The 12,640-nt window shown below is 40.8% G+C and overlaps 1 pseudogene; it reads right to left on the bottom strand.

Moving 5' to 3' along the window:
• Positions 1-1,153: 1,153 nt before the first annotated feature.
• LOC148679052 (uncharacterized) lies at positions 1,154-3,284 on the bottom strand (annotated as a pseudogene).
• Between the last annotated feature and the right edge of the window lie 9,356 nt (positions 3,285-12,640).

Raw genomic sequence — 12,640 nt, forward strand, 5'->3', positions numbered from 1 at the left:
TGAATATGCTTGACCATTATCAATAATGAGTTTAGAGGCTATCTGTAGCCAAATGGAGTTTTAAAATGTGAACCACAGTTAACAAATCATTGTATAGTGCTTTTTGTTGAACATTGTCATCACTTACATTTTGTGAAGCTGTTTTCAGGACAGTAGTGACTTAACATTTCTAATGGTATTGCTGAAGGCAGACTTCTAAACTGGTTTTATTTAAACAGATTTTATTCAAATGAAGTGTAGATGTACCTTACAGACATAAACTGCTTTGATATTCAATGATAATTAGCCAGTTGCCTGTGACTCATGTTTGCAGAGTATAAAATGGCCTTGTCAATATTTATTAATTCAACAATAAAAATTCACTACTCAGATTATCCATCACTAATAAAGCACAGTAGGAACCAAAGTGTGACTCCATTTGTGAGATATATAAACTGTCATTATACCTGGAGCTTCGTTCTCTGCTGATGTCCCAGTTTTGAGCTCTTTCAGAGCACTGCCATGAAGAGAACAGTATTTTCGCTAGACTACTCTAAAAAATTGACTACTGTAGAAATTGTTTATGGAAATGCATAATTTTGCTAGTATCTTTAATGCAAAACATATAGTACACCACAAAGCACCTGTTTCTGCTGGCTTGTTAATGTTGCCTTGGCATTCTGCAGTAATCACAACTGGAATCTCATTATGTGATGATTTGGGTGTTTTGTTTGAATATATACACTATATATTAATTAGGAACAAGTAATAGGTTTATTCAATGCTGAAAAGAGAAGAAGGAAAACCCAACATTTTGGCTGTTCTTACACTTCTTTGGGTGTAAGAAAGATAGGGCAGTCAGCAAAGATAATATAGCCTGGGAAAACAACAGCCAGGAGAAAGGAGGAGGCGGGAGCAGGGGAGAGGCAGAGTGGCCAATCAAGTGGTGCGAGGTCGAGAGAGTTGAGGAGAGGTGTGAAATGAAGCCTACAAATGGATAGAGAGAATTAGAAGAAAACAAGTCTGTCATTGAGAGAAGGAGGAAGGTGTGAACCAAGTTTCAGGATAATTTTAGTTTCTGATGTCTTTCTGCTATAGAAGTTAAGAAACCCTACTTTGAGAACGCAGATGGAGAGATCAGTATGATCTTCACCGTTAGAGGTGAAATAAGAAACTACTGTATGGGCTTGGAGAAATCTTTCATCTCCACTGCTCTAACATGTTCTTTGAAGTCTCCTTCCTGTTTTCCCAATATAGATGGCTGGGCATTTACTGCAAGAGATACAGTAAATAAGGTTGCTGGAGGTACAAGATGTCATCTGAGTGATCCAGAATTGTCACGAGGGGCCTTGAATGCATGTGGTGTTACATATGTACTTGCAGGTGATGCAGCGAGTTCTGTTGCAGGGGAAAGTGCCTGGTGTGGATGGTTGCTGAGGGTGGTCAAGGGAGCTGTGAACAAGATGGTTACGCCGATTAGGTGGTCGGCGATATGATATAATATATGAAGTGATGAGGTGGTCAGGAAAGAGGGCCCCAATGGAGGGATCATCCTGTAGGATAGGAAAGTTGTCGTTAACAGTCCTGGGGATAGTGTGTTAGGGTGGTAGGGAAGCACCAAATGAAAGTGGTTGTTAGGCCAGGATTTCCTGATCGAGTTGATAGTCCGGGGGCTGTTTTTGGCTCAGGTGAGGGCCCTGTCAATAACACAGGTGGGGTATCCTCTGTTGATGCGGGAAAAAAAGTGCATTTTGAGTACTTGGTTCTGGATATTGATGTCATCACTACAGTTGTCGTAGCCAAAGGAACTGTGGAGAGAGTTTAGTGTATTTGGGGTGAAATGAGCTGTACAGAAGATAGCTGTGTGAATATGAGGGTTTGTAATAGACCGAAGTAGAGAGTTGGGGATGGTTCATGAATAGGTTTATGTCTAGAAACATAAGAGTGGTGGAAGACATGTTAACTGTTTATTTGAGGGATGGGTGGAAGTTGGTGAAGTGATGCAGAAAGTGCTTTAGCTGGTCATTAGAGCATGTGGCAGCACCGACAGTCATCGATGTATCCCTTGTGGAGGTCTGGGGCAAAGCCAGTGTAAGAAGCGAAGAAGCGTTCTTCTACCCAGCCAACAAAAATATTGCTGTAGCTGGGTCCCATTTTAGTGCCCATGGCGACCCCACTAACGTTCTGGTAAAAAAGGTTATTAAAAGAGAATGCATTAAGTGTGAGTACCAAATCTGCAAGGCGTACCAAGGTGTGGGTAGGTGGATCAAGCACAGCGCATTTGTCCAGCATGTGTTTGAGGGCTGTAAGGCCATCATTGTGGGGAATGATGGTGTAGAGAGATTCTCCTTGATAATAAATGTAAATTAAATTATAAATTTAAATTTTTAATTATATAAATTAGTGATGGCATTTCTCAGTCATCCAGCATTTTCATGTGGTCACGATAGAGCTTGGACATGTAAATGTTGATGTGAACTACTTATAACCGATGAATCTCATTTACTATACGTTTAGTCTGACAACTTTTATTTTAAAGTAATTTATAGTATACCTTGATGGAAAGTAATAATCCTATATGATTGTTTTCAGTGAAAAGTCAGCACAGGTGTGAACTATTGAGTCTACAGTCACTGAGCAATGAGTCAGCTTTCCAATTAACCTCTGACCCCAGGGCTAGTTAAAGAAGGTCCTGTCGGCCCATTTACAGTACTTCTGACTACAGTGGGCAAAAGAACAGATAGAAATCAGCTGGAAACACATGTTCTTGTCCACCATATGAACGCTTATAGTCTGTGCTTTTTCATCTCTGAAAAGATTTGCTCAGTATTTTGTTCTTTTAAAGCTTCTTGAGCAGGGCAGCCCTGTGTGATTTGACCACTTAACACATCAAAGACAACATCATAAAAAATCTGGCGGCCTGATACAAGTATTCATAAGCTTCAAAGGCACTGACAAAATAAATCGGTATATTTTTTCAGAATGAGCAGTATATAAACGGAGAAACACAAAGCAGAAGACCTACAGTAAGTGGAAACTGTGTTCAACTGCACTTAAATCTTAGAACAGAAGGTATGTCATGTGGGTTGTGGAAGCACAGAACAAGCTGCCCAGTCATGTTGTTGAATTAGATACCCTGGTTTCCTGTTATAGATGACTGGAGGAGATCCTTGAAATAGTTAACTACTAGCTACCAGGCAAATTAGATGGGCTAGATGCCCTCCTGTTCCATATGCTAAAGTCCTGTTCCTTTCTTATGTTCTTATCTGTTTAGAGTGATGTTTACTTTCCTCATAAGGGTACATGTCTTGGCTTTTGCAGGTTATACATGTTATTTTCTGTTTATACCTCCTTGGCAGCTCACCCTCTACAGCAAGGGAGGAAAAGCTAATATGTTCACACTGGTATGGTACACATTTCTTTGGTTTCATTATGGAGAAACCAGGTTCAATTATTTAGAAGTCTAAATATTTCTTCAACCCATCTGTGTGAAATGCAAACTGCATTTGAATTGCTTATGCAGGGTTATCCCAGTGCCTGGTGTGTACAAATGCCAATATCTTAAAATAAACAGGCAGTAAAAGTCCACCTGGTGTGTCCAGAAATGTTGAGCAGGGTCTGCTGTTGCTGTGATTTCTCAACTGAGAGTGAAGTACTGTAGGTGTGGATATTAAGAAAAATAAACTTTTTGTCCATGTTATAGTTTGATTTGCCATGATGAGACACTAAAGCATGCAGATTTTGTCAGTGATGGGACTGTGTTTTTAGAACAATTAAATGAAATGAAAATTACTTTGTGAAGGATGAAATTCATGTTCTACCAGTTTGAGGTTTTTCCATCAGTTAGAATAAAAATAACTTTAAAGTCCACAAATCCAATAAAGTTCTACATTCCTAATGTACTGTACCTATGATTTTGTTGTACGCTTACAGTATTAAACAGTAAAGCTAAATAAACAGAAGAAGCCATCTTGAATGTGGAGCTGCGTTGTCATATCCTGTAATAAAAATTCAAGGCTGCAAATGCTGTTGTATCCTGGTAACAGTAGGATGGGTTATGCCATCAGTATTCTTCAATACATGAGAAACAAAACCAGTAATCTCACTGCTGTAACCTGAATTTATCTTTTTCTTCTAAAGATGCAGCACTGTAAATAACCTGTGATTCCAATACTAATACTGTAACTAAGAACTCTGCTGCAGAAATAAACTGCATCTAAAGTAAGTACAGTCAGGATCTTAAACCAGTATGTTTTTTGACTTTATTTAATTTGTAATATCAGCCGAGACTGTGGGTTTTCCAACCCTGGTGGGCATAAAACCACTCACAGTGGTTGCAGTTTATTATTTTGTTACCTAATAGGCCACAGTATGTATAAGAGAAATATATACAGTATGCACAAATTGTTCTATTTTATTTTAATGATAGACTGTAGCCCAGGTTAAAAACATCTGCTCATGTGTGACCTTGTTGCTGTGGAAGAATATAAGAGATTTGGTGGAGAGGTGGCTCTGTGGCTGAGGATCTGCGCCTGTGGGGGAAGGTTGTTGGTTCCAATCCTGAAGGTGGCAGAGGAATCCTACTCCGTTGGGCCCCTGAGCAAGGACCTTAACCCCAGTTGCTCCAGGGGTGCTGTATAATGGCTAGCCCTGTGCTCTGACCCCAAGCTTCTCTCCCTGTCTGTGTGTCCCATGAAGGGCAAGCTGGGGTATGTGAAAATACACATTCCTAATGCAAGAAATTGTACAGTATATGGCTAATAAAGTGATCTGATCTTATTTCAAGGTGACAATTGTTTGTGTGCTTGCTGTGGCGTCTCGATGCTTTTCTTGAGGATTCCACAGAGTCACTGCATGAGGAACTTTATAGTGTCTGTTTAAGGGTCCTTAACGAGAGAACACAAGTGAAACCTATTTGCATGTGCAATTAAAACTGAGAACATGAGGTCCTATTTCTCACAAAGGGTTATGGGAGTATGAAACAAATTACTCAGCCATGTAGTTGGCTTCATTAAAAAAAGCCTAATTAGTATAGCTCTTGGTCCCACTGTAACCATATTGAATATACTGTAAGGGAGTTTCTATCCTGTAATTGAATGACTATAGTCTTTAAACAGGCGCTGTCCTTCAGATGAGACGCAAAACCGAGGTCCTGACTCTCTGTGGTCATTAAAAAATCCCAGGGCATTTCTTGAAAAGAGTAGGGGTGTAACCCAGGTGTCCTGGCCAAATTTCCCATTGGTTCCTACCAATCATGGCCTCCTAATAATCCCCATCTATGAATTGGCTTCATTACACTGCTCTCCTCCCCACTGATAGCTGATGTGTGGTGAGCGTTCTGGCGCACTATGGCTGCCGTCACATCATCCAGGTGGATGCTGCACATTGGTGGTGGTGGAGGGGAATCCCCTTTACCTGTAAAGCGCTTTGAGTGGAGTGTCCAGAAAAGCGCTATATAAGTGTAAGTTGTTGTTGTTATTAAAGACTTCTTATCCTGAACAATTCATGAACATCTTTCCTGAACAGTTTGCACAGCGAGATGGCACTGGCTGCTCTTCAGAGAAGGTATGCCCCATATTTCACTTACTACAGACGTTTTTGGGTGTAAAATTTGCTCTGTCTCTGTGGTGCTTGCATGTTCTCCCCACTTTTACATTTTAAATTTTCTTTGTGTGCCTTTTCAGCTTAATTAGGCAAAAGAGTTACTTAATTTGAAAAGTCTTAAATATCTTTCATATCACGTCTAAGATAATACTTTAGGAAGAGATAACAATTGTAATCTTGACATGACCCAACCACACCCCTGTCTTTAAAAATGGTAAAATTCTCTATAAAGGAGAGAGGGATGGACCTGAAACTCAAGAGCCATCTCTTTGAAGCCTGATCTTTTTGGAAATCAGATGCTACGCCAGTCTGGAGCTGGTCAGTACTGGGATGGCAGACATCTAGAGAAATCCAGGGTGGTGCTGTAATTGGCTCTCTTCCCACTGGAGCAGAATGTCCAGACCAATGTGTCAATATGATGCGTGGAGACACTATGCTGTAGGTTGTACTGTTCATTGGATGAGCTGCTATACCAATGTCTTGATTACATGATCGTTAAAGATACCCTGGCAGTGTTCATATGAGTAGGGCTGTTGACTTATTCAAATAGTGCAGCTCATGTGGTCACAGAGGTTAACATAAAACAAGTGCAAACAGCAACTAGATAAAATGCATTAAACAAACAATGACAAATCATGCCTTTCAAAGTATAATAAAAACATGGAACTTAGGTCTTCAGAAAATTTAACAATTTCCTTCTAGTAATTCTGATTTCAGAAGTTGTACACATGTGGGAGGACACTTAGATGCCAATCAACCTGGACAGAATGTCTTTGGACTCTGAGCTCGAACCTCACCTGGTGGTCTCGTGATGCAGGACAGAAGCACAGCTTTGAGGTCACCTGTGATTCCATGCTGTTCAGTCCAGCTGTTCCCATGGTGATTTTGACTGATCTTTCAATGGCTTCACTCAATTCCTAAGTAAACTGGTTTACAGTCATTTTAACTATTCAATCATATTTAGATATGAATCATGGGGATTTCATGTTTACTGTTAAACCCAAACTTAACTCAGATCTACACATTTTAGCATAAAATAACACATTTGATTAAGTTGACAGTTTTATTAATTGAGAACTTAGCCCCAGAATAAACCAGTAGGCACCTGGAGGTACAGGAACAAGGTTAACTAGCCTTCAAGGATCCGAAATGCTGAAGTTCAGCACTAGAGGCCAGTGTTGCCACTCCAACTTGACTGTTAAATAACATGGGTGTTGCTGTTTGTTCAGGGTAACACTGAAGAATATACTGTATGTACAGTTAGATGAGAAACTAAACATTTGCATAGTCAAAATGTTTAGTTTTCAGACTAAAGAACAGTTTTTCAGATAGCATGTTGATTCAAAGATACAATAAACTAAAATTAATTTAATCATTCTCTCAATCTGCACAAGATGTAGAGGCAGCAGGAATATCTACACCTTACACAACAGACTGGCTGTTTGATTTTTTTGTGTTGCTCTGCCTAGGTACTGTAGTGAAAAAGGCCCGATCACATTTATTCATTTTCATGTTTCTTGTAAATCAATGGATAATGGCAAGTAGTCCCTTTATCTCTGAGACTGTGAATGATGGTGATTGTTTGTTAAATGCTTTGAGCCCTAGAGAGAGTTTAGACAGTTGTGATCTGAGTAAAGTTCTCCCTGAGGGAAGTGTGGAGAAAACAGGTGTCTGCTGAAGTGATGAGGGCTGTCGGGAGAAGAAGAAAGATGAGGTTTAAAATGATCCTCTCTGCTGTGTGTGGTTTGCCCATTTGCAGCTGGAGATGTTTGCTGGCACTGTAGGTTGTACTTAGGTCTTGTACTCCTTGACTCCCCTGTAGCTTGTAGCACTGATTTTACACACAAGTACATTTTATCTGTAGTGTCTGACTTTAGCACCTGAAACACTGTTATTGACTGAGCATGTGAAATTGACCAGTTTAGGGATGCACAGCTCCAGTCCTCCAGGGTATCATAGATTTTTAAGCTGCTCATTATGATTTTCCTGATTAACCTAAGTATCATCTTAATTGGGCCAGTTTAAATTTTGTTCAGAATGGTTAGCTGTGTGTATTTTATTAAAGACCTATAATGCCATTGGCCTTTGGTCTTCAGGCCCAGCGCTGTGCATGATTGCTGAGGCTGTGTCCCATAGTGGTATCGCCATTAACTCTACTTGAAACCAGTGGCTTCCTTGTGATCTTGTTTTTCTGTCCACGAGTGTGCTGGTGAAAGAGCAGCGACGTGCCGGAGGGACTATGTCCCAGCCAGATACACCCTGGAGATAAATCCCAGTGCAGCGCTCTGTTCTGCCCACGTGGGAGACTGAGCTGAGCTCTTCCCCGTCCTCTGAAGCCTTGTTCTCTTCAAGTCCAACTCAAGCAGATTTTTAACTCATTTTGGATCTTGTGTACAATTCACACCTTTTCCATCTACCATCACAGCCCACCTTGAAATTCCAAACTGCATTAAAGAGAAAAAAACATTTTATCCTCTTTTATTCACTTTTCCATACTCATGCTTGCCTCTCCTGATGTGAAAAAAAGAAAAGAAAAAACACAGCAGTGTTGATTCACAAAACAATACAAAAGACAACCAAAGATTGATATGAAATTACCAAAAAACAGTCTAATTGCTTAGAATCTGCTATTTTAAAGTGCTTATAGTCTTTCTTCTGCCTTTGTGTATAGATAGATAATACTTTATTAATAGGTATTTCCCTGGAGTAATGACAGGAGTGCAGTGGATAGTCAAGCACCAGAAAGGGTGTGACTGCTTCCTAATGCTCCTCTGTGATAACTCTATAATTTTGAACTAGAAGTACATTCAGTACCCACAAACACTCTTGTAATAAAAATTGCTTCAGTATTCCATCTTCTTTATTATAAAAACATTCCCCTGCTACCGTGCCATCAGCGTAGCATGAGTTAGGAAATCCAAATACACTTTCAATCACAGCTGCATTACTGCATTCTTTCATATGCAGTATGTAAAAGGTACCAGGCGAAATGAAACATTTCGGGGTGGGGTGGTGGAGAGATGGCTAAGGATCTATGCCTGTGGCTGGAAGGTTGCCAGTTTGTATCCTGCAGCTGGCAGAGGAATCCTACTCTGTTGGACCCCTGAGCAAGGCCCTTCACCCCAAGTGCTCCAGGGGCACTGTATAAATAGCTGACCCTGTGCTCTGACCCCAAGCTTCTCTCCCTGTCTGTTTGTCTCATGGACAGCAAGCTGGGGTATGCACAAAGGCAAATTCCTAATACAAGAAATTGTATATGGCCAATAAAGAGATCTTAAATGTCCTAAATGAAATAGTCTTTTTATTTTTTCTAGATGCTTCTGTTGCACCACACTTTATCTGCCTTATCACCCTTGTGTAAGATTTAAAATGTCCGAACAGTCGCATGTGACATTGAGAACACTGTGCAAGAAGCTCTCATCGACATCTACTAGAACATCAGAACACAAGAAACGCAAGGGCACGAACAAGAGAAGGTTTAGTAGCTGAGTGTATCCAAATTATCGTCTAGCCATTTCTTAAAGTTTCCAGAACCATCTGGGAAGCCTGTTCCAGACAGCTGTGACTCTTTGAGTAAAGAACTGTTCTCTGTCCTACATGAATGCCCCTTCAGTTACCAATTGTGACCCCCTATCCTCCTTATACTACTGTTTATGAGAGTCCCTTGGGACCAGGAACCATTCTTGTTCTTCTTTCAAATCTTTCTAAGGTTGGAATATCCTTTCTGTGCTCTATTCCTTCTAATTTTTCTTATGACTTTACATTAAACACTTAAGCCTGGGTGCTCCTGGACATAAGACTTCGCTGTTTCAGGAATTAATTCATTTTGAGGCTTTAACATTGATTTTGAAGTATAACCATTCTTCTCCTTTTGACTCTATCCATCTGTTGCCAGTTTACAACTCAAATTCCACCTCATACTTCCATGGCCTGTTTTTTCTAAAATTGTAAACCCTAATGCTCAACTGTTTTTTAAATGTAGAATCTTATCCAGGTTTACTTACAATACTCACACTTAAATTCATACTGGCAATAACCAATAAGATCGTTACAAGCTGGAAGAATAAAACAAGCACCAATATAAAACAATACAGAATAGTGAAGAGACAGTGTGGACATCAAGCCTGGTGACAATCTCTCCATCGCTCCACTGCTTTGGTGAACAGGAGCAGAAGGAAAGCTGTCCTGCAGTCTCAGGGCCGAGGGCACACTTGGGTACAGGCTAGACAGACGAGTCTCTCAGGTGAGGAGACGCTACACAGATTACAAATGTAACAACAGGTTAACGGTGTTTGAGCAAATTGGGCAGATTGAGTGAGTTATTGGAAACGTGAGGTGCATTGTAATGGCAGCATAGAATTTGCTCCATAAGGTAGTGGCAAGTGGAACACGGCTCCCTTCCCTTGCTGGTTGTTTTCAAATCGGCCCTGATGTCAAGGCTTATTTAGAGCACACTGTCTCCTCTACATCCAAATATTTATCCGAGATGTGCTGAAAGGGCTGGAATTTGGGATGTTTTTTTCTCTCGTATGACACTCCTGCGTTCTCGGCAGGGTGGGTGGAGGCAGACCCTTCTGGTGCCCGTGCAGGGACAAGGTTACCTCTGCCGGACAATGGGAGGTCAAGGGTCACGCCTCACTCCCTCGCAGTAAACAATAAGACCCTGACAATGCATTGTCCGTCCCGGCACCGTTTCCTCCTGCATCCTCCCTGTGTTAACCCCTTCACTGCAGCTCCCTGCCAGAGCCCACAATGAATTAAAGAAGGCACACGTCGGCTCATGCTCTACTAAAACTCCCAAGATTCATGTGGGAAAAATTAATATGGGGATAAATTGGTGCTGGTACTGTTAGCATGTAGGGATTGCTTACAAAATGTCTGGATATTTAACAATGATAAATGGGTGATCTTTATAATAAATAATTAAATTAAGCCCTCTCTGCAATATAAAATCAAAATAGGCAATTTAGCAGATTTTCATTGAAGATTTCTTGAGGAAATGCCATTTTTGTCCACAGAAATCAGGAAAGCAACAAAGTAGCAACACATTTTTAGAAATCACCAAATTATTTTCTCATCCTAAAGATAGCACATCCAGACCCATATTGGGATACAGGTTTGGAAATTCTGGTCTAAACAGAAGCGCCACCTACTGGTCCACCAACAGAAGCATTGTGGTTTTCCTTGGAGGTTTCCCATCCCAGTACTGCCCAGGCCTAGCCTTGCTTTCCCCTTGGGATCAGACCAGGGTGGGAGCTGTCTTTAACAATTTAGCTGATGTCTTAACTGAAAGCAGTTTTCAGAGTCCAGTGGCCAGATTTTTGCGTCAGAGTCACTCACTGCATTTGCTGAAATTCTGAAGGATGAAATATGTGGTGAGATGATGGCAGAGCTGGAATTTGAACCAGGAACCTCCTGTTAAGTATTCCCTCATTCTCTGCTACCAGATCCCCTAGTCCTTCCTTCAAAGCTAGACTAATAATCCCCTGTTGTCTGTGTTTTTAATTCTGCATTTCATCTTGAAGAATCCCAGAGCACTTCACGTATAGGAGGGGATGTGCTTTACCTTAATCCTCTCACACACAAACCCTTTATAACCCTGAGAGACAGGGACTGGAGGACTGTCTCCTTATCTCCTCAGTCCAATGATCACTTTTAATAGAAGTTTTCTTGCCTAGGAACAAATCTTAATTCACATCCTGATTCAAACCCTACATGTTAAATAAACATTTTTGTTTTACTTGAGAAGGCTATATACTGAAGTTGTAAATAGTGTAATTAACACAGGTCTCCTTGTTGGCGTTATTCTTGACTCTTACAGTATTGCTTTTTTAATGAAGCCTTCAGCAGTATGTATCTTTTAATGACAAAGGCAATATACTGTATAATTATAGGATAGCATGTTGCTACAGTGGTTTGCATTGCTGCCTAGCAGCGCCAGGGCCTGGTTTGAATTCCAGACTATCTGCATGGAGTTTGTATGTTCTCCCTGCATTCGTTTCCTCTGTGTGCTCTGGTTTCCTCCCATAGACGGGCCCAAGTATGAGTGAGCATGTGCTGTATACAGTATGTCTGTGTTTGTGTCTGTCTGCCCTGTTATGGACTGGCGTCTTGCCCAGAGTGTACCCTGCTTTGCGCCTGTTACTTGTTAGGGTAGGAGCTATCTCCCCCAATGCCTTGGAATAACATTGATAGATGGATAGTTTTTCACTGTCACTGCCAGTCTATAGATTTTATCCAGGAACTGAAAGGAGGTGAAATTTGAGGAACAAATAAAGGTTAATTCCAGGCTGAGAAATAGAAATAAGGAACAATCTTACAGCAGTTGAGCCTTCTTCAAATGTATGAATTTATGCTATACTGTGAAAAATAGGATAACTGGAGCAAACTGTCTAATTTTAGATTTTTTTTTTAAATAGAGGACTTTAAGGTGAATTGAAAGTCCATTTGGTGCCCTGTTTCATTTCTCAATCACAGACTAGACAGACATTATAGTTTGTTTGTTTTGAATGCTGTGTTGTGAATGTCCTGGAATTTCACTGTTCTCTGTATTTGTAATGCAAATACCACAGCAGCTGCAGAAACTCAGTCTTAGTTTTATTATGACTGGGATTTCTCTTCTTGCTTGTTTCTGACTGAGTTCTGCACACTAGGGCACATTTTTTTAAATCTACTAATGTACTGTTTGGAGCTGTTGCCAGTAATTTGCTACTCCCTTTCTGAAAATTTTATGATAAAAATAAAGTAAAACTGCGGTTAAAAAAATGTTGCCTGGTGTTCCTGCTCTGTGGTGGAAGGAGTTCTGAACAGCCACAGAGAGCAGCCCCTGGGGGTCCTGCGCTTGTTCAAGACCCGGGCACACATCTTTGATTAACATGGCTGGTTTGGCTGCTGTCTCACTTCCCTCGGTGGTGTATGTGTGCACTCAAGGTGTTGTTAATTAAGAGTAGTACTTATCCCTACAAGAAAAGCAGGGCTGTGGAGGAGACCCTCACCCCTCTCCTCCTTCCTCTTCAGCCTTGGCTAGAGCTCAGCTGGCCCCAGGCTCTGCAATGCC

Source organism: Lepisosteus platostomus, chromosome 1, assembly GCF_059453375.1.
Source record: "Lepisosteus platostomus isolate fLepPlt1 chromosome 1, fLepPlt1.hap1, whole genome shotgun sequence".
Classification (NCBI taxonomy): domain Eukaryota; kingdom Metazoa; phylum Chordata; class Actinopteri; order Semionotiformes; family Lepisosteidae; genus Lepisosteus; species Lepisosteus platostomus.